Source organism: Lolium perenne, chromosome 3 (genome assembly GCF_019359855.2).
Source record: "Lolium perenne isolate Kyuss_39 chromosome 3, Kyuss_2.0, whole genome shotgun sequence".
Taxonomy (NCBI): domain Eukaryota; kingdom Viridiplantae; phylum Streptophyta; class Magnoliopsida; order Poales; family Poaceae; genus Lolium; species Lolium perenne.
This window is the reverse complement of record NC_067246.2, coordinates 266,992,248-267,004,142: the sequence shown is the minus strand read 5'-3', so window position 1 is coordinate 267,004,142 and position 11,895 is coordinate 266,992,248.

The following is an 11,895-nucleotide window of genomic DNA, read 5'->3' as shown; positions in this document are numbered from 1 at the left end:
GCTATGCGACGCTTTGGAGATAAGAAGCGCCGCGCCATAGGAATGGAACTAGCAAAGTTACTAGAAGCAGGTTTTGTAATAGAAGTTATCCACACCGATTGGGTCGCAAATCCCGTCCTTGTACCCAAAAAGAACACTGAAATACTAAGAATGTGCATCAATTACTCTGGCTTGAACAAGCATTGCCCGAAGGATCCGTTCCCCTTGCCGCGCATTGACCAAGTCATTGATTCGACGGCGGGGGCGGAACTTCTGTGTTTTCTTGATGCGTATTCCGGGTATCATCAGATCCGGATGAAGGAATCCGACCAAAAGGCGACTTCATTCATTACCCCGTTTGGTACTTACTGCTATGTTACTATGCCTTTTGGTTTGAAAAATGCAGGTGCCACCTACCAACGTATGATGCAGCGGTGCCTGAAGGACCAAATTGGCCGGAACGTGCACGCTTACGTCGACGACATCGCGGTCATGACCCGGAAAGGATCCGACCTGATCAGCGACCTCACAGAAACCTTCGACAACCTCCGCAGGTACAAGATGATGTTGAATCCGCTGAAGTGCGTCTTTGGCGTGCCAGCCGAAAAACTCCTTGGCTTCATAGTCTCTCACAGAGGCATTGAGGTTAACCCGGAAAAGATCAAGGCAATCCTGTGTATCAAACGGCCAACTTGTCTCAAAGATGTGCAACGACTAACTGGTTGCGTCGCAGCAATCAGTAGGTTTGTTAGCCATCTTGGCGAGAAGGCGCTACCTCTGTACAAGCTGCTGAAGAAAACAGACAAATTTGTCTGGGACGACGCAGCTGACGCAGCTCTTCGGGGGTTGAAGGAAATACTTACCTCCCCACCTATCTTGGCAGCCCCAGCAGAGTCAGAGCCATTGCTCCTTTATCTGGCAGCTACCAACAAAGTCATCAGCCTCGTCATCGTGGTGGAGCGAAAGGAAGAAGGTCATGAATATGATGTCCAAAGACCTGTCTACTACATTAGCGAGGTGCTAACGGAGTCAAAGCAAAGATACCCTCACTTTCAGAAGCTAGCCTATGGAGTGTTCCTAGGCAGCAGGAATCTGAGACACTACTTCCAAGAGCACCCAGTAACAGTTGTGAGCAAGGCTCCGCTGTCAACAATTCTTAACAACGCTGACGCAACAGGACGTACGGCTAAATGGGGCATCGAATTATCCGCCTTCGACATCGCATACAAGCCTAGGACCGCGGTTAAATCCCAAGTCTTGGCAGATTTCGTCGCAGATTGGACAGAAGCTCCGGATGCAAGTCTGGAGCCGGAACCAGAAACATGGATCATGCACTTCGATGGATCCAAGCAGCATCAAGGCTCAGGAGCCGGAGTCACCATGAAGTCCCCTACCGGAGAAGAACCGGCGATGCGTTCTGCAGATCCACTTCGAAGCTACGAACAACATGGCGGAATACGAGGCTCTACTACACGGTCTGCGCATCGCTAAGGAAATTGGGATCAAGCACATCATATGTTGTGGAGATTCCGACCTGGTGGCACAACAAGTAGCCGGAACCTGAAACGCCAGAAACTCCGTCATGGCGGCCTACAGAGACGAAGTTGATGAGATCGCCAAGTGCTTCCTCGGATACGAAGTCAAGTACGTCAGGAGAGACGATAACACAGCGGCAGACATGCTATCCAAGCTCGGATCCGGCAGGAAGCAAATTCCGCCTGGCATTTTCCTGGAGCATCTCCGGATACCCTCGGTGAAGGGCGCTAACCCGGAAAACCCAGAAGTGGCAGTGTCTCCGGCTAGGGAAGTGATGGCCATCATTCCGGCTTGGACACAGCCTTTCCTGGACTACCTCATCGATCAGAAGTTGCCAGAGGACGAGGTCGTCGCAAGACAGATCGTCAGACGAGCGAGATCCTACACAATTGTTGATGGACAGCTCTACAAACGAAGTGCAGCAGGGGTATTTCTCAAATGCGTCTCCAATCAAGACGGCATTGAAATCCTCAGAGAGATCCATGCAGGGGACTGCGGGCATCATGCCGCCCCCAGATCGCTCGTTGCAAAAGCTTTTCGGCTAGGTTTTTACTGGCTCACAGCTAAAGAAGATGCTGACAAAATAGTCAAGACCTGCCGAGGTTGTCAGTACTACGCTACTCAACCAAACGCTCCAGCCCAAGAGCTGAAGACCATACCTATCACCTGGCCATTTGCGGTCTGGGGGCTCGATATGGTTGGTAAGTTAAAAAGATCATCTCCTGGCGGTTTTGAATACCTTCTGGTCGCTGTTGACAAATTCAGCAAGTGGATCGAGGCAAAGCCAGTGAGGAAAGCCGATGGTGCTACGGCACTCAAATTTGTCTGCAGCCTCGTGATGAGATTCGGCATCCCACACAGCATAATCACAGATAATGGCACAAACTTCGCTCAAGGAGAATTGAGGGATTATTGTGAGACAGTAGGGATTCGACTGGACCTTGCATCTGTGGCTCATCCACAATCCAACGGTCAGGTTGAAAGGGCTAATGGTCTAATATTATCAGGAATTAAGCCGCGCCTTGAAGAACCGCTGCGACGAGCAGCTGGAGCTTGGGCTGACGAGTTGGAAGCTGTTTTGTGGAGTTTAAGAACTACCCCTAACAGATCAACAGGGTTTACCCCATTCTTCCTGGTATACGGATCCGAAGCCGTGCTTCCCTCCGACATCATCCACGATTCACCGCGAGTTTCCGCCTACAATGAAGAAACAGCTGATGAGGCCAGACAGCTATCTGTGGACCTGATCGAGGAAGCTCGGAACTTAGCTGACTAGCGCTCCGCCATCTACCAGCAGAAGCTCCGACGTTATCACAGTCGTCGAGTTCGGAATCGCTCCTTCATGGCAGGAGACCTGGTCCTCCGCCTTCGACAGGTGAAAGACCATAAGTTGCAATCTCCATGGGAAGGACCCTTCGTCGTTAGTAAAGTGCTTCATAACGGGTCGTACTACCTTGTTGATTTCCGCGAGCTGAGGGATAGACCTGCTAATTGGCACCGGAAACGCAAGCGTGAGGATCCGGATGACATCTACGATGAGACAGATCGCCCTTCGAACATCGCACAGCTACGTCCTTTCTACACTTAGCATATTTTTTCCGAGTTACAAACTCTGTAATAGTTATACATGATCAATGAAATAAAGCTTATGGTTCACTCTCTGAGTCTTTTACCTCCTTTACTTGTTCATTTTTAGATCATGTATGTTTTCCGACTAAAACCGCCGCCTAGGCGTGTATGAAAGTTGTGATTTTCAAAAAATCGTCCTTTAGGACGTAAGCTTAAGTTTTCTGATTAAGTTGTTATCTGTTGCGAACTCGTGGATTCCTAGTAGCGATTTCCGGCACCTATGCCTGGGGGCTTGTTTCCGCGGTTATGGACGGATTGCCATTGGGCTTCGTCGTCGCTGGCGAGTGTTTCCGGCTAAGGTCCTCCGGCTCGCGGAAGGTCAAGCGGGCAAGCCGGAAAAACAATAAAATCAGCACTTGCTTTCCAACATAAAACGAAACATGCGCATAATATTAACGAATAGCAGGATAAGTGTTTCCGCCCCATGCATAGTCGTTTCGTTTCCTAGCTACTTAAGAATTTAAAGTCTTATTACAAACCCACTCTGGGGCCAAAATGATGCAACTTGTTTCATTGTCTAAACAGGAACTCTACTCGGAGTCCTCTTCTTCAGATTCCTGGTAGGCGGAGCCGTCGTCGCCACTGTCACCGGATCCGGCTTCGGAGTCGTCACCAGAGCTTCCTCCGGAATGCTCGACGCTTGACCCAGAGCCTTCCCCATAATACTCCGGCTCACCTTCCTCCTCCTCCTCTGCATCGGAAAACCCCTTGGGCAGAGCGTGTTTGTTATACCAGAACGAGTGATTCACTCGCCTGACAAACAACTGCTCATAGCCTTGGGTTTCCGCAAGAAGGGCACCCATGTCGGAACCCTTGGGGGCTCCGCGTGCAACATTCGCAAAGTTGAGCGAGGGGACGTGAGCCTTGCAGGTGGCCAAGACCAGGGAAGCGACTCCGCGTGCTGAAGATTTTTGCCAGTCCTTGATGAAATCCGGCACTTGTTCCATAAGTTTGGTCATCGTATCGATGATTGTGGTTTTTGCCTTCTTCAGAGACAGAGTCTTGGCGATTCCGCGACAGGCTTCAAATAACGCGTCAATAGAAATCCGCGCTTCATCGTATGCCTCCGTCCTCTTCAGGTTCGACTCTTTTGACCACTCGAAGCCAAGGCTCGCTGTGGAAGAAGGAGGTCCAGTTCCGTTAGAAAGAGAGCATATAAGGCAGTCGGAACAATGACACGGAAAAAAGCTTACGGAAGATAAGTTGGTCGATGGCCTCCGCCTCCGCTTCTAGAACCTTGTTCTTGGCTACCATGGAGATCACGCGACCTTGGCTCTTCTCTAGTTTTTCGTTCAGATCCGCCAGGACGCGGGCATGCTTGTCGGAGAGCTCCTTCCTCGCCTCAGTCTCCTTGTTGGAGGATTCTTGGATGAAGGTTTTGAGGGATTCGTTTTCCACCTCAAGCACCTTGACCTTGGCGGATAGCTCATCAAACGAGGAGTGCTTGGCAGTTTCTTCTGAAGGCAGAAAGTTGCACATATTATGCATCCTGAACAACTATGTCAGCACAAAAAGTAAAGACCCGGATCTCGTACCTTGAAGGCGGGTCTCAAGCAGCTGGATAGCTTTTTGGCTATTTTCCGCGTGCTGGCGCAGCCCCTCGATCTCCGTGATTTGCTCCAGCACGTGCACGCGCAGGTCTTCGTGCAATTTCCGCGTGGTCTGCGAAGCAGCAAGGAGTTAGTCGGATATTAAAATCTTGGAGGCTAGCGAAGAATTCAAAGTCTTGGTATAAATTTTAAATTTCCGCCTATAAGTACATTTTGGGAAAGCATCAGCTAATACATGTTACACGAAAATATATCACCCAATGCTTGGGGGCTAGTATCACCTGCCGCACTTCCTTGTGCTTGGCGAAAAACTCCTTCAGGCCGTCCTCCAGGTCAGCGAGCTCTCGCATCTCCTCGTCCGGCTTTCCCCACACTTTGTTCAGCATGGTGGAAACTTCCGCGTGACGCTGTGCAAGGGTAAGCTTTTGAAGGGACGGAGTCGGTCGAGGGTCGACCCGAGTCGCATTGGTGACTTGAAGGAGCTTTACCTTTTGCTCCTATTGTTCTTCTGTGGGCTCCGCGAAAGCGGCGCTTGGTTGATCTTGTGGAGGAACAGATGAGGAGGCCCCCTTGGCGGAGTCGCTATGGTGAGCGGAATCTTCAGGAAGGTCATCAAGGTTGATGACATCTTTTGGATCCGGCTTGGAGGCGGATGAAGCCTTGGGCGGAACTTCAACCTCGGGAGTAACAGGAATAGAAGCCGGAGATGGCTTAGCTCTTTTCTTCGGGACCCTTGGGGCCTTGGGGGGCTGGCTTCCGGAGCTTCAGAAAAAACATAAAAGTATAAGTAAGAGTTTGAGCGTGAAACCAGAACTAGGATCTCGGAAGTAGGCGCTTACCCGAAAGGCTTGAAGAAATGTTGGATGGCAGGCTGCCCTTTGTTGCTGGTATTAATCAGTGAAAGGCGCTTCTTTTCCGCCTCCGCTTTCCAGGTAGCCGCAGTGCTAAGCACTTCGCGGGCGTGTTTCGCATAGGGGCTGGAAGGAGCTGGCTTCTTCCTCTTAGCAGGGCGTGGGGCCTCGGGAGCTTCCGCCTCCGATGCAGCTTCCGGATCCGTGTTGCCGGTGGAAGGAACCCGGAGGATAGTTCCGAGTTCGTTTTCTTCAAGCGCCTCGAGCTAAGGCAAAGTTAATCACTTAGACAAAAAAGTTTGAATGCGAAGAGAAACAATAGACTAAAGTCAAGACGACGTACCGCGGTTCCGGAGCCATTCGTGTGGATGTCTTTGTTGCACACATGAACGTGAAGTTCACGTGGGATTTTGATGAGGAGCCGGATCCTCTTGTCGATGGCGTCGGCGGAAAGATTGTCTTTTGTGGCGCGCATTGGGTCGTCGCGCCCTGTGTATTGGAACATCAGGCGGTCCCTGTGTTGGAGCGGCTGGATCCGCTTGGTGAACCAGGAAAGGGTTAAGTCCTTCCCCGTCAGCCCCTCCTCCGTCAGTTTACAGATCCGCCTGACGGTGCGTGAGAGCTGGGGCGATTCGGAAAGGTGAGGGCAGTGCGACCATGCCGGAAGCTCAATGGCGGGGCAGTTCTTGAATGGCGGCAGCTTTCTTTCGCTCGCGGGGTCGGAGACGTCCTTCAAGTAGAAGAAACCTCCAGACCAGTACCTCGCGGATTCGTGGCGGTTGGTGGGGGGGGGTAGACGCGGCCCGGGCGGATCATGAAGGTGATGGATCTGCATGTAGCTAGTTCGCTGGATTGCCGGATTCTCTCCTTCTTGACAGTAAAGTAGTACTGGAACAGAGAGAGCTCGGGGGTTACCCGGAGATGGCCTTCGCAGAGGGTGACGTGGTTGCAGATTGCAAGCACACTGTTCGGAGAAATATTGTGGGGTTGGAGCCCATAAGTCTTCAGAATCTCTAGGAAGAAATCTGAAGGCGGAAATGAAAAACCGCGCTCCACCAGTGCTTTCGTCAGCACCATCTCGTCGTCCTTAGGAGCTGGAGCTAATTCATTTGGAACTGACCTCCAGCTTCCGGGTTGCAGGAAACCCTCCGCCTCGAGGTTCTTTAGCTCCATCTCGGTGGTGGTGCAGGGCCACCATTTTCCCTTGGCTTCGGAGTCTCGTTGGCGAGCTTTCGACTTTTTGACGACCTCTTCCGCCTGGTGCTCCGTTTGATCCGCCCCGGAGGCTTTCTCCGGGTGAGCAGAGGTCCCTTCAGCCTCCTTGCCAGAATCCTTTGAAGGATCCAGCCGGACTGGAACGAAGGGTGGAGGGGCGGAGGAGATCGGGGTCGCCATGATAGGTTCTGAGGTCGGAGGCGGAGTCATTGAAGACATCTGAAGAAAAGGTTTTGGCGGAAACATTTTTTAGTCGGATCCGGCATCGTCAACCTAGCGATCATCCCTACCAACTACGGCAAAGGGTCGAAGCTCGGAGAACTTACCGTAATGGATTCCGCGGTGGTCGGAGTCGCCGGCGACGAGGTTTTCGTACGGTGGCTCGCCGGAGTTAAGAACACGAAGAACACCACGGTGGTGAACTCGCTCCGGTGATGCTCCGGCGAAATTTCCGGCGGGTTCCGGCACGGCGGAGGAAGAGCTCGCGAGCGGCGCTGCGTGGAGAGGTGAGAAAGGGGGGTGAATGAGGAGTTAGGGTTGACGGTGGATATTTATAGGCCGGAGGGACGAGATTCGTGCTCCGCATCCTGTGGTCGGAACGCAAGCGTCGCGCCGTTGGATGTGTGACACGTGTCCAAAACCCTAAACGGTAAAAATGGCTAGAGATAAGTTACCACACAAATCGCGCGAAAATGGCGCCGGAATTGGCAGAACCGTTTGAGTCTTTTAAAGATTCCGGGTAATTGCGCGAGGGTAAGCTGGTTCTCATTTGACGCAGGGGCAACCCGGAAACGTATTCAAAACGTCGATGGATGAAGTCCCGTGGAATGGGAACATTTTTCCGACTAAAAGTTGGAAAAGAAGAAGATGTGAAGTTGGAGTTCTTCAAGTTTCTCCGCGTTACTGACATTGTCGAATCCCATGATGGACTAGCGAAGGCGGAAATAGCAGGCGAAACTCGGAGAACTCTAGGGGCTACTGTTGTGGGTATACTTCATGGGTGTACCATCGACAGTGCCTAGATCCGGCAAGCCCGGGTGGCCCATAGATGGTGATGAGGCATGTGGCCCATCGGGCGGCCCAGTTGCTGTTGATCATGAAGGAAGAAGTCCGGCCCAGGATCAGTAAGCCGGATCCGTACTGACATTAGGAGGAACCCGGATCCGTGGAGGCCCGTGAGGAACCCGGATCCAGTACGACGTATATGGAAGGCGGATCCTTGACGTACACGGCAAGACATTGTACCGTAGTTAGGCTATCTGTGATCCGGCTAGGACTCTCCATGTAAACCCTAGATCCGTGCGCCTTTATAAGCCGGATCCTGGGAGCCCTAGAGGCAGAACCTCAACTCATTGTAACAACGCGAAAGCGCCCAGATAATTCCAGACAAGCAGCAGTAGGCCCTGTCATCGTGCAGGTGTTCCGAAGCTGGGTAAATCGCGTACCACCGTCCCGTGTGCACTCCGCCCTATGGCCCCTACTTCTTCTCCCCCTCGTGAGGATCCCTCCTCCGAGGTACCGTCGATTAGGCAACGACAGTCCCAGATTCAATGGAGGCATGAACCCACTATCGAGAATAAATACTCCCTCTTGGAGTTAAGAGCAAAAACTTGGCCAGAGCCTCTACTAATAACGGAGAGCATGCAAGATCATAAACAACACATAGGTAATAACTTGATAATTAACATGACATAGTATTCTCTATCCATCGGATCGCGACAAACACAACATATAGTATTACAGATAGATGATCTTGATCATGTTAGGCAGCTCACAAGATCCAACAATGAAGCACAATGAGGAGAAGACAACCATCTAGCTACTGCTATGGACCCATAGTCCAGGGGTGAACTACTCACTCATCACTCCGGAGGCGACCATGGCGGTGAAGAGTCCTCCGGGAGATGAATCCCCTCTCCGGCAGGGTGCCGGAGGAGATCTCCAGAATCCCCCGAGATGGGATTGGCGGCGGCGGCGTCTCAGTAAGGTTTTTCGTATCGTGGCTCTCGGTACTGGGGGTTTCGCGACGGAGGCTATTTGTAGGCGGAAGGGCAGGTAAAGAGGCGGCACGAGGGGTCCAGACGACAGGCCGGCGCGGCCAGGGCCTGGGCCGCGCCGCCCTGGTGTCTGGCCACCTCGTGGCCCCACTTCGACTCTCCTTCGGTCTTCTGGAAGCTTCGTGGCAAAATAGGACCCTGGGCGTTGATTTCGTCCAATTCCGAGAATATTTCGTTACTAGGATTTCTGAAACCAAAAACAGCAAGAAACAAGAATCGGCTCTTCGGCATCTTGTTAATAGGTTAGTTCCAGAAAATGCACGAATATGACATAAAGTGTGCATAAAACATGTAGATATCATCAATAATGTGGCATGGAACATAAGAAATTATCGATACGTCGGAGACGTATCAGCATCCCCAAGCTTAGTTCTGCTCGTCCCGAGCAGGTAAAATGATAACAAAGATAATTTCTGAAGTGACATGCCATCATAACCTTGATCATACTATTTGTAAACATATGTAATGAATGTAGCGATCAAAACAATGGTAATGACATGAGTAAACAAGTGAATCATAAAGCAAAGACTTTTCATGAATAGCACTTCAAGACAAGCATCAATAAGTCTTGCATAAGAGTTAACTCATAAAGCAATAAATCAAAGTAAAGGTATTGAAGCAACACAAAGGAAGATTAAGTTTCAGCGGTTGCTTTCAACTTGTAACATGTATATCTCATGGATAATTGTCAACATAGAGTAATATAACAAATGCAATATGCAAGTATGTAGGAATCAATGCACAGTTCACACAAGTGTTTGCTTCTTGAGGTGGAGAGAGATAGGTGAACTGACTCAACATAAAAGTAAAAGAAAGGTCCTTCAAAGAGGAAAGTGTCGATTGCTATATTTGTGCTAGAGCTTTGGTTTTGAAAACAAGAAACAATTTTGTCAACGGTAGTAATAAAGCATATGAGTTATGTAAATTATATCTTACAAGTTGCAAGCCTCATGCATAGTATACTAATAGTGCCCGCACCTTGTCCTAATTAGCTTGGACTACCGGATCATCACAATACACATGTTTTAACCAAGTGTCACAATGGGGTACCTCCATGCCGCCTGTACAAAGGTCTAAGGAGAAAGCTCGTATTTTGGATTTCTCGCTTTTGATTATTCTCAACTTAGACATCCATACCGGGACAACATGGACAACAGATAATGGACTCCTCTTTAATGCATAAGCATGTGGCAACAATTAGTGTTCTCATATGAGATTGAGGATATATGTCCAAAACTGAAACTTCCACCATGAATCATGGCTTTAGTTAGCGGCCCAATGTTCTTCTCTAACAATATGTATGCTCCAACCATTAAGGTGGTAGATCTCTCTTACTTCAGACAAGACGGACATGCATAGCAACTCACATGATATTCAACAAAGAATAGTTGATGGCGTCCCCAGAAACATGGTTATCGCACAACAAGCAACTTAATAAGAGATAAAGTGCATAAGTACATATTCAATACCACAATAGTTTTTAAGCTATTTGTCCCATGAGCTATATATTGTAAAGGTGAATGATGGAAATTTAAAGGTAGCACTCAAGCAATTTACTTTGGAATGGCGGAGAAATACCATGTAGTAGGTAGGTATGGTGGACACAAATGACATAGTGGTTGGCTCAAGGATTTTGGATGCATGAGAAGTATTCCCTCTCGATACAAGGTTTAGGCTAGCAAGGTTATTTGAAACAAACACAAGGATGAACGGTGCAGCAAAACTCACATAAAAGACATATTGTAAACATTATAAGAATCTACACCGTCTTCCTTGTTGTTCAAAACTCAATACTAGAAATTATCTAGACTTTAGAGAGACCAAATATGCAAACCAAATTAGCAAGCTCTAGGTGTTTCTTCATTAATGGGTGCAAAGTATATGATGCAAGAGCTTAAACATGAGCACAACAATTGCCAAGTATCAAATTATTCAAGACATTTTAGAATTACTACATGTAGCATTTTCCAATTCCAACCATATAACAATTTAACGAAGAAGATTCAACCTTCGCCATGAATACTATGAGTAAAGCCTAAGGACATATTTGTACATATGCAACAGCGGAGCGTGTCTCTCTCCCATACAGTGAATGCTAGGATCTATTTTATTCAAACAAAAACAAAAACAAAAACAAACCGACGCTCCAAGCAAAGCACATAAGATGTGACTGAATAAAAATATAGTTTTAGGGGAGGAACCTGATGATGTTGTCGATGAAGAAGGGGATGCCTTGGGCATCCCCAAGCTTAGACGCTTGAGTCTTCTTAGAATATGCAGGGGTGAACCACCGGGGCATCCCCAAGCTTAGAGCTTTCACTCTCCTTGATCATATTGCATCATACTCCTCTCTTGATCCTTGAAAACTTCCTCCACACCAAACTCGAAACAACTCATAGAGGGTTAGTGCACAATAAAAATTAACATGTTCAGAGGTGACACAATCATTCTTAACACTTCTGGACATTGCATAAAGCTACTGGACATTAATGGATCAAAGAAATTCATCCAACATAGCAAAAGAGGCAATGCGAAATAAAAGGCAGAATCTGTCAAAACAGAACAGTCCGTAAAGATGGATTTTATTGAGGCACCAGACTTGCTCAAATGAAAATGCCCAAATTGAATGAAAGTTGCGTACATATCTGAGGATCACTCACGTAAATTGGCATAATTTTCTGAGTTACCTACAGAGAATTAGGCCCAGATTCGTGACAGCAAAGAAATCTGTTTCTGCGCAGTAATCCAAATCTAGTATTCACTTTACTATCAAAGACTTTACTTGGCACAACAAAACACAAAACTAAGATAAGGAGAGGTTGCTAAAGTAGTAAACAACTTCCAAGACTCAAATATAAAACAAAAATACTGTAGTAAAAACATGGGTTGTCTCCCATAAGCGCTTTTCTTTAACGCCTTTCAGCTAGGCGCAGAAAGTGTAAATCAAGTAACATCAAGAGACGAAGCATCAACATCATAATTTGTTCTAATAATAGAATCATAAGGTAACTTCATTCTCTTTCTAGGGAAGTGTTCCATACCTTTCTTGAGAGGAAATTGATATTTAATATTACCTTC